Raw genomic sequence first — 11,454 nt, 5'->3', positions numbered from 1 at the left:
TTTGCAATAAAAATAGTTTTTTATTGCAAATACTCCATTATTTACAACGTATCATTTTCATCATAAATAATCTTTAATTTTTAAATTTTTTTATTTTTTCACAGATTAGCGATGAAAATATTACATCATAAATAATATAGTATTTATGATGGAAAGTTTATTTCCATTGCAAATAATAATTATTTATGATGTATTATTTTTATTTCAAATAAACTCAAACTTTTTAATTTTTAAAATTTTTTTTGTTTTTTCATATATTAGTGATGAAAATGTTACATCATAAATAATTATTATTTATGATGAAAATTTATTTTTGATCATAAATATATAATTATTTATAACATATTATTTTTTGTAGTAAATAATCTATAATTTTTAAATTCTTAAAATTTTTTTATTTTTTCATATATTAGGGATGAAAATATTATGTCATAAATAATTTAGTATTTATGATAAAAAGATACTTTTCATCATAAATACTCTATTATTTATGACATAATATTTTTATTAAAAATAATCTATAATTTTGATTTTTTAAATTTTTTATTTTTTTAATTATTAGCGATGAAAATTTTACATCATAAATAATTTAGTATTTTTAAAGAAAAGTATCTTTTCATCAAAAATACTAAATTATTTATGATATAATATTTTAGTCATTAATAATCTATAATTTTTGAATTTTTAATTTTTTTTTATTTTTTAGATATTAGCGATGAAAATTTTTTATCATAAATAATAGAGTATTTGTGATAAAAATTAAGTTTCATCATAAATATCTAATTATTTATGATGTAATATTTTCATCATAAATAATTTATAATTTTTAGATTTTTAAGATTTCTTATTTTTTTAAATATTAGCGATGAAATATTTTCTTTGGGAATAATATTATTTTTGATGAAAGATTATTTTTTATGGCAAATACTTAAATTATTTAAGATGAAAATATTTTTATCATTAATGTTTAAAAATTTAAAATTAAAATAAATATTTTATTATTTACGATAAAAATAATTATCGTAAGTAATCTATATTTACGATAATTTTTTTTCCATCATTAATATAATACTATTTATGATGAAAAAATATTTTTATCATAAATATTTTATTATTTGTGATGAATTTTTCTGATTGTAAATATATTTATTTTGATGAAAATATTTTCATCGTAAATAATTTCATCACAAAAACTCTCTTTTCTTGTAGTGTAGTTTTCGTATATTGGTTGATCATTGAAAAATATCAAATTCTAGAGTATTTTATCTTTGATTATGTACTTTCCAAAAAAAATTTGTAAAAAGCCTATTATGCTTTCAATAAAAAGAAAGATCTTATTCCATTCTATCTAAAAGGTTAAGAGTACTTTTTGAAAAAAATTATCTTAATTCTCAATCAATGGGAACTAACTTTTCTATGTCCCACATAGGTATTTCTCTCATGACATGTATGAATCTTATTCTCATAGAAAAATTATTTTTTTATCTCTTTCACTATAAGAAAATAGGTTATTAGTGACGGCTAAATGTCATCACTAATACGTCTTTCTCCATCGCTAATACTATTAGCGACGGACTCCCATTAAAAGAGATAGCCTATCAAAAGAACAATGTCCTATTCTAAAAAAAGAATGTACCATCGAACTATTTTTTATCTTCTCCCAGTTATACATCATGAATACCTTCCAAATACTTACAAGAGAAAAATATGTATCATTAGTCCATTTGTTTTCATATCTTTAAATATTTTTTTTTATGATTAGCTATAACTTAGATCTATCAGACATACTATAATTCTTTTTCATGTATCAAGAGAATTTAAATTTTACTGAGCTATTGATATAACAAAAGTAAATAAGAAAGATGCTCATCTGATATGGAAGAGATGGACCTTTGACTGTATGTAGGGGCAGCAAAAAATGGGGACGACACCGATTGGAGGCGGCGGCGAGTGGTGATGGATAGAGAAGAGAGAAGGTGGCGTCGACGAGAGAGAGTGTGAGTTACGAATAAGAGGAGTAGAGGGTGGCAGGTGAGAGTTGGAGGTTAGAGAAGAGCCGGCGATTGGTGGGTGGTTAGTGGTAGGAGGGAGAAAGAGAGGAAAAGTTAAAAGTTGGAAGAGTGGAGAAGAAAGAAAAAGAAGATGAGAGCTAAGGATTGGGGAAGAGCCGATGGTGGGTTAAGAAAGAGCCAACAACGAGTGGGCATTTAGTACAGAAAGAGAGAGGCTTTGAAAGAGAGAAAGAGGGAGAGAGAGAGAGAAGAAAAAAAAAGAAAGAAATAAGGAGAAAAAGAGGAAGAGAAAAACATGATAGGAAAACAGAGGCCATAGGTGAGAGGGGTTTCGGAAGAGACAAGGATGGTGGCCAGATATGAAAAAAAAGAGAGAAAAAAAAGAGAGAAGTGTGTGTTTTTTTAAAGAGAGAGACATGGGTTTGGAGAGAAAAAAAATGAATTTTGAAAGAAAGAGGAGGAGAGATGGGATGAAGGGGCGCATGCGTGGCCATACCGCATCCCATTTAATGCATATCCTTTTTTTTTAACAAGACCAGGTTAGGGAGCAGTAGCCAAATGTCTTTCGTTAGCTTTTTAGACTTCATTTTGATATGTACACCGATTCAAGGGACAGAAAGCCGATCAGATATAGACTAAGATCTGATTAAATGAAGCCCAATCTCTCTTTCTCTCTCTCTCTCTATTTATATATATAAAGAAATATCGGTCATAAAAATATAAAAAGAATTGTAGATAGTTTATGTAAGAAACCATTTACTCAAATAAATAATAGATTTATACAACATCATCACCAATCACCCTATGTTAAAAAAAAAAAAAAAATCTTAGTTTTAATAGTTATTTCAATAAGAAACTACTTGTGCATAAAAAAAATCTCCATGTAAACTAGTTTAAAGTCTGGAGGCCCTAGTTGCTAATATCAATCCCTTTACATGACCATTCAAACTTAAATCTTGCTTGATGGCAACGCAAACATAAAGAAAAATGTCTGCTACCTAGGTGCATGATGGTTACTTGTTCCATCCCCCAAACCCCTCTGGTAGAGCAGCAAAGCAGAGTTCAAGTGGGTGGCCAGTCCGCTACTGTGGTATTGCCGTTTGATACAATAATCTCAGGACAGAAATAGGGATAGTAATGGATCGGATTTAGATCGGATATTGTACTATCCATCTCCAAATCCGAACTTAATACCCTATACCCAAACTCTATCCGATATCCGATCGGATAAGAAAATAAAGATCTATCCCCATACCCAATGAGTTCGAAGATATCCATGGATAACCCATTTCTCCATACCCAACACATACCCGTCCCATGCTTGTCCCATATCTAAAAAAGTAAATAACTGAAATAATTTTATGCATATTATCAATCAAAATAAAATTACCAATTCAACATAGAACATAATTTATAAATTCAGATTTATAAAAATCAAACATAGAAATACAATTACAATTCAACATAGAACAAATAAATAATCAAAATAATTTTATACATATTATCAACCAAAACAGAATTACCAAAATAAAATTATAAACATATATATTCGGATATAGCTTCAGATATTACCCATACCCGTAAGTTCGGATCGGATTCAAATTCGATTTCGAATAAAAAATAGCACTATCCATACTCTATCCATATCCGTGCTACAATTTTCGAATTTTATTCAAACCCAATCAAATTTTATTTTTCGGATTTAACCGAATTTAGATAGGATGCATACCCATCGGATCGAATCGATTTTGCTATCCCTAAACAGAAATTACGGCTCGTAAAAAGAGACTTTTGATCTCGTAACCCATCATTTAATTCCTATCTATTACTAATAAGCCATATTCACATAGCAGATGATGATCCATGCTTCATGCTAAACGATGAAGGCAGAGGACCAAAAAGTATATCATCTAGTTGGATCCAACTTTATCTAATAACAAATGTTTCTATAATCAAATGTTTAGTGAGAGGCCTTTTCTTCATTGAGATTCTACGGCAGTTGAAGGTCTCTATCCATCCATGACACACGTACATCAATTTAAATAACAGAATTTCCAATACCAGCACATTCTCCTCCAATACATCTTTAGCTTCCAGCAGAGCGAGCCAGTTGGTCAAAGAACTCGTTCACCGTGTATATCCCCGAAGTCCTCTAATGGCTGCTTACATCTTTCTGCTTGGCAGAAAGACCAGGAACTAAACGTCCTCTCTGATTTGGCAAGATAATCCTGATCACGAGTGTCATTGCAGTTCTCTTACACAAGTATACTGTTTCTCTGCTTTCTTACATTATGGCAACAGCACAAGCATGCAGCTCTAAATTGCCCATCCAGAGCCTGAAAAGGTTGCTTAGAATTGTAGTTGAGAACAGGCGTGAGATAAAACGGGCAACAAAAAGACTCCAATTAGCAAGGCCCTTTTCAACCATCATCAGTTTAAAACAATCGAGTGAATTAACTAAAGGTGCTGGTTGACAATAAAAGGAAAAATTTGAGGGCCTTCCAATTTCCCTGCTGCTAATTTCCATAATTGAAATGATTGTTAACTGAATCTATCCCCAACACCAATTAGCTTGCACTGCTGACATGCCAGTTCAGCTCAGAAAGCAATATATACATTTGATATTAAAAGTAACTTGAGGATTCATTCCGAAGGATGGAGTTGAGTTTAACATATATTAAAAATATGCGACAGAAGACGCCAGACGTAACGCGTGCAGCAGCTGGCAATTGCGTTCACAAAATATGATCCTCTAATGGTTCCCGAACCGATACTCTGCAGGTTAAAACAAATTATGAGAAGAAAATAATATGAGCAAAGCAATATGCTCCTAAAGCCGCTGAATTCACTGAATTAAGGGCACATCAGGTGGTTAATTTGCAAGAACAGACCAGTTGAAACGGCCAATAGCAAAGGTTAAATAACAAATAAACACATGGCATTTTGCTGGTGGGAATAAAAAAAATAAAAAAGAACTTGCGAGCTTGATGATTATATATATATATATAAATATACACACGCAAATATATAGATGCATATATACATATATAGATACATACAGGCGCGCCCGCGCACACACAAATATACATATACATATATATATATATAAACACACACACACACATACAACACATACATATATATACATATATATAGACACACACATCCATATCCATATATATTATACACCATATATATACCTATGTATGTATGTATGTGTATGCATATATATAAACACACACACATACATGTGTGTGCACGCCTGCCCATATACATATATATGCATACACACACACACACACATATATATGTATATATAAATAGATAGATAGATATGTACGCATACATACATGCATACATACATGTGTGTGTGTGTGTATATATATATATATATATATATATATATATATATGCATGTTTGTATGCGTACATGTATGCGTACGTGTGTGTGTGTGTCATACAAACATGTATGCGTACGTGTGTGTGTGTGTGTGTGTGTGTGTGTGCACACACACACACGTATGCAATATATATATATGTATATGCATGTATGTATGCGTACATGTATGCATACGTGTGTGTGTGTGTGTGTGTGTGTGTGTGTGTATCAAGAATACGAGCAAGGAAAATGTTGACAGCTACCACAATGAAAAACTGAGAAAAATAGCTAAAATAAATTGGAACTCAGATTGTACAAAAAGAATACTGATATATGTTGTAATCATACTTCACTCAACTAAAGAAACTAATACAGCATGATACAAGTGAAACTATATATATATATATATATATTATATATATATATATATATATATATATAAATGGCATGATCTCCACAAATTTCTGAAAATTCTGCAATCCAGTGAGATATCAAAACATCATTTGAAACAGAGCTAATCACAAAGTAGAACATAAGTTTTAGCTTGTAGGAGTAAAACCAATCTTCAAAGGAATAATTACACTCATTCAAAAGAAAGAAAAGATGTTCAACTTTGACCCAAAATGATTAGGTAAATTAAAAGTAAATCAAAATGTCATGTTACAAAAACAGAGACAACAATTATTTCATTTGTTTCAGGCATTATCATCATGCTTTTAACAAAGGTACATGATCCAAAGGTTCCAGATTAACATTATATCATGATCAAAATATAAGGAATGATCTACATCTGATAAACATAAAAATAATAAGCTAAAGGAAAAACCTCAAATATAAGTGACAGAAAACAGTCATATTGTTCTTCAATTAATGTGACAAATTGTAGTGGATAGTGGTTATATATCTGGTGACTTCTCACCTCCCTGACAATCAGAAAAAGAAAAAGATTAGTGATTATAGCATAACAATCTATTCCAAGATTTTAACTTTAAGAATTGACCATTGTAGTAGGACATCTACAGATGAGTGAAGGTATTTTACCACTGACACTGTTATAAAAGGTATTGTAGAATCCATTATAATTCAAGGCCTTTTCACCTAATCTAAGTTCACATTTTTCACAATAAATAAAACCATTACATTGGTTAGTTAAGAAGTAACACAACATTATGCTTATGCTTGATACAAAGCCAAAAAATATCAGTCTTTAGATTCAACCAGTGCCTTCACATCTTTGACCCCACGGTTCGCCTACTAGACAATATCACCCTGTAACAAGTGGTTCTATACCGCAGAAATCAGATAGCAAACCAAGTAGTATTGGGGATGTAATGAGCATTGGTACCATGAATTAACCTATATCAACACTACAGCAGCAAAGTAGTGGTACAAATATCGAAACTGGTACCGTAAACCATTATATATAACAATTACTAAGAAATAATCTGGGTTTAACTCAGACAAATCATCTTCTATATCGGAGGACATCTCATGGCTAGAAATTGAAGATGGAAGCCTCCATGCATCCAAAGCAAGAATAAGATTTCTGGGATCAGTAAACCAAAGCGCACATATGCTTTCTTAAGTAGAAAAAAAACTGCGCATCAACAAAAACGTATAGAAAGCATGTATTAAACACTGTTCGCTATTTGAAATGGAGCATCATGGAAGGCTACTTCTTAAAAGAGATCTGCCAAGAAAAGTTCTTACGCCGGAGATGCAAACGGAATTTTCCTACCAGGTCTGGTCAGGATATAGATTAATGGTTTCATAAATATAAAAGTCACCAAGATTCAAGGGAGAGTGGAGTTGTGCTTGAAACATGTGCTTTTCCAAAAAGCAAAATAATATTGCTATTTTTCAGAGTGTCATACTCATTAAACTGCAGAAAGAATTTGCTCTGAAAATCAAAATAATATAAAAGCAAGTTTCCAGTCAACAAGCTGGATTTTTGTCTATTTCTATTAAAGAAATGAATAGTTTTGTGCTCTCTTAAGTAAGCATAAACCAAGTGATATCAGATATGGGATAATATTAGCCAGTTCGGTTGGTGCTATGGACCAGATCTTAAGTTTGATGTGTTGATGCTGAATTCCCATAAACATATAGTACCAATGCTCTCATATGTTCCCTTGGAGTCAAACCTTCTCTTATCAAATCGTGTTCAACAAGTTTGTTAAGTGGAGTTGATGTTGTTGTTGAGGAATAATGCTAACAAACACTTAATAAGGGCTACCACGAGATGGCAACAGAATGCCTTAATTATCAATCTGTTACACTGAACAAAAGCTTCTGATGAATAGCGATGAAATTTTTAAGTAGAATTTCTAAGCCAAAAGGAAACTGAAGTTGTGGGTAGAACTAGCATTTTATTTACTGTTATTCTATTTCACTGCCTTTTCATTAGTAAATTCTACGTCCTTATTCCTGAGGCACAGGACATGTTTTGACCTAATTAACTTATTTCACAGATAGATGTAGCATGCTACTAACACTCAATCACTAGTTTGTTTTTCTCAAGAAAAAAGAAAAATTCAAAATAGTTCTCTATCTCTCTCTCTCACACAACTGAAAATCTAAAGCTGCAGACATCTTTCAATGCACACATAGTTAGTAAGCACAAATTTGTACATGGAACTCAAAGCACTATGATACTTCTAATAAGTTAATAAATTATGGAAAAAGGGGAATATACATCAACATATCTAACTCACATTGGAGACCTCTTTATACAAGTTTGGAATCAAGTAACATGCACACAATTAAAGAGATTATGACAGAGTACCACTTGAAAATTGTAACAGAAAAAAAAAAAAAAAAGAATAACAGTATATGGAGAGAACTATGCTTGCTTGGCATTTTCATAAAACTCGATCCTTTTCGTATTCCCATTCAAATTCTCTCAAAATCAGATATACATGACATAGTTAGCATGCTTTATTAAGTAGGGCTGGAAGTGGGCTCTAGCCGATCTGAGGCCCATTGGACCGGTCTGACTATGAGCCGGACTATGGGCTATCCCAAGAAGTTTCAAGTCGGATTTAGGCTTAAATTTGAACTCATATTTCCGGCCAGGCTCCGATAGTTCTTCAACCCGGCATGAGCTTGAGCACGAACTAAGCCCACTAAAATTAACAACAATAAACCAAATAACACGGCCAATGACAACCCTTCACCCCTTGGCTCCTACCCAAGCCCCCATTCAACTCAATCCTACCACTTATTCGCCTGCACCAACCGATTCTCTTTCATCCCTAACACCCCTACCCTTGCCATGGCTCCTACATAGACTCTGACCGCCTCACTGCATCCCCGAAGGAGCTCTCGAATGACCCCACCCACCTCATCTTCATCAACCCCACCATGGCCAATGAGCACTTTGAGTTTGGTGGCAACTCCATCTGCACCATCAATTATTCCCTCCTTCCTCCCCCGCAACCACTTAGAACAATTCCACCGGAGGAGGCGGTAGCTAGCAGCAGCAATGCTGCAAAGACTAGTGTCATAAGGGGCAACAAGGTGGCGGAGGGGAAGCTAAAGGAGAGCTTCTTAATTGTGAAGAGGTCGGAGGACTATGGGCGGACTTCCAACAGTCGATGGCAAAGATGGTGGTTGGAGAAGATATACGAGATTGGCCCAATCGAGCTCAGGTCGAGATTGGACCTAAACTTTTCAAAAAAAAAAATTCAGGCTTAGGCCCTGCACAAAGCCCAAAAAAATTTTGGGCCGGGCTTGTGGTAGGGGTATCATCCAGACCAGCTCGGCCCATTTCCATTCCTAATAATAAGCCTCAAATACAAGTTTTAACTTAGAGATTAGAAACTTGAGAAGTTTGAAATTAATTCACAAAACCATGTGATCTAGCAAAACTGCGCAATTCATCCAAAATTCTAGCAAAACAAGTACCCTACCCACAAAAAGATCCCTTCCAATTCCTAGTGAACATAAATAGTTGCTTTAAGAAAATTTTTAAACAATCAATATCAAGTTTCATATGGATCTGCATGTCTGTTAAAATTTATTAATTTAGTAATAGATTAAGAAGTCATAGAAATTGCATTTGGGATATCTAATTGATTAAGTCAATTGCACAGGCAACTCTTATAATTTTATAGACTATAAATCAAGACTAGAAGACAGCATTTAATCAAAAGATAAGACATGTTTGGTGAACAAGTTTAGCTTAGTAGCAAGAATCATTGATTTAGGGTAGCACATTGACAATGGAATTCCTATAATATTGAACCTACTGTCACCTTACTCTAGGAGTTAATAAAATACCCACTTCCCTCCACCCGCACTTGCAACTACACCATGTAACTCTGCCACAAACCCTAGGAGTTAATAAAATACCCACTTCCATCTACCCGCACTGCAACTAACCATGTAACTCTGCCACAAACCCTAATCTCTCTCTCTCTCTCTCTCTCTCTCACAAACATATACATATTTGCATTTTTATTACTATTATCACTTTCCAAAACTAAAACTTGATAATCCTTCCAATTTTAAGGAGCTAATACTTGGTCTTTAAAAGTTGTTTCCCTTTATCCTTATGGATTAAAAGTTTAGCTCTATTGGGAAGCCAAGAATAAAGAGAGAGACAAATCTTTTGTCAAGTAGTGCTACCACCAAAAAGACCCTCCTCATAAATGCAATGAGGACAATTTTTTCGAAATAAAATGTGATGCAAAATGAGATATGGCTGTTTGATCACTGAAATGTTCAGATTCAATTTATACTACTAGAAATTCTGCATATTCAGATATCTTTTTGAGAGTACTTACATCCAAAGCATCATTTCTAGAGGGTCCTGTCACTATTTTTTTCATCAAAACTTTTTGCTGCATTTAGTGAAAGACAATAATACACAACAAATTTATAGGTCAGTAATCAACTACCATAAAGACCATTTAAAATGCAATTTTACATGTATCGAATACGTGAGAGCAAAAGAAAAAAATAAAAAATGAACATACATACTTAAATGATCGCTGAAGAAACAACACAGAAATAAATGTTACATAAAATACAATTACATCCAACAATATCTCATTTTGGAAATAGGCATAACATAGAATCCAACTAATTAAATATTTAATGACAATTCCTAAAGGTAAATGACTACACCGCTGATTTTAGTATTTTAAAAATGTCAAGCCTACCTTGAAAGCCGCAAACTTCATCTTGACCAAACCTAATGTCCCATACATCAACCACATTATCAAACACTACCACCATTCCAACACCAACATGAAGATGTCCTACCTTGCAAGAAAAATACATCCAACACCAGAAAAATAGGAAGGAGCAGAGGTTTAAAAAAGAAAGAGAAAAAAAAATGGTGCACACATCATGATTAATTAATGTACCATTTACCAGAAAACAGAAAACACAGCGGCCCAAACCAACCCCAACCCCCGCCACGCGAAAAAAATTTCTAGCTAGTAAAACTATTGTAACCTGTAATCTAGAAGTCTCATGATCTCTATAAAGCCTCTCCTATAATTTATTATCATAAGTAGACTAAATATAACACAGGAATCCAAAACAGGCTGGTAGCTCCAGCCATCGCTGTTTATATACTTAAAATATTGGATGACATAAACCACAGAACAGTATCATGAAGCGATTTTCTACTCAGGCATAACATGAGAAGCATGGATAAATCTAAGAGTTGATTCTTTCTTCTCCCTTCTTTTTCTCATTTTTTGCACCCAGGAAAGGGGGGAAGGAACTTAAAACTAGTCTTAATCGGCTTTAAAAAGTGAAGAACTTCCAATAGAATGCACATCAAAAAAATAAAAGCAAATCAAGGTGATACAAAGTTAAAAAATTCACCTCTAATTCACTAGTTTGTAGGCTTAAGCCTACAAAGACAGACCTCCACACCATTATTTATCAAGTTCACCACACGTGCTTGAAAGACCTCAGGAACACCATCAGCAGCAGCAGCATCCTTGGCTGTAAAGGTTATATAAAATATCACACCAGAAACAATCCGCATGTTTACCTTGACCACCTCCACAAGCTCATAATTTGTTCCCTACAAGAAATTTTTTC

General features: G+C 33.1%; 1 long non-coding RNA gene across 1 annotated transcript; it reads right to left on the bottom strand.

Annotated features, from left to right (window-relative positions):
* Window positions 1-4,482: 4,482 nt before the first annotated feature.
* Window positions 4,483-11,226, bottom strand: LOC140853430 (uncharacterized). Its single transcript, XR_012136490.1, has 3 exons — window positions 10,557-11,226; window positions 6,218-6,314; window positions 4,483-4,787 (listed from the first exon to the last, which is right to left on the bottom strand). It is a non-coding gene; the product is annotated as an uncharacterized lncRNA (long non-coding RNA).
* Window positions 11,227-11,454: the final 228 nt, after the last annotated feature.

The sequence above is a fragment of the Elaeis guineensis genome, chromosome 13 (genome assembly GCF_000442705.2).
Source record: "Elaeis guineensis isolate ETL-2024a chromosome 13, EG11, whole genome shotgun sequence".
Lineage (NCBI taxonomy): Eukaryota > Viridiplantae > Streptophyta > Magnoliopsida > Arecales > Arecaceae > Elaeis > Elaeis guineensis.
The sequence above is the reverse complement of the archived record's forward strand: the minus strand, read 5'-3'. Positions and strand labels throughout refer to the sequence as shown.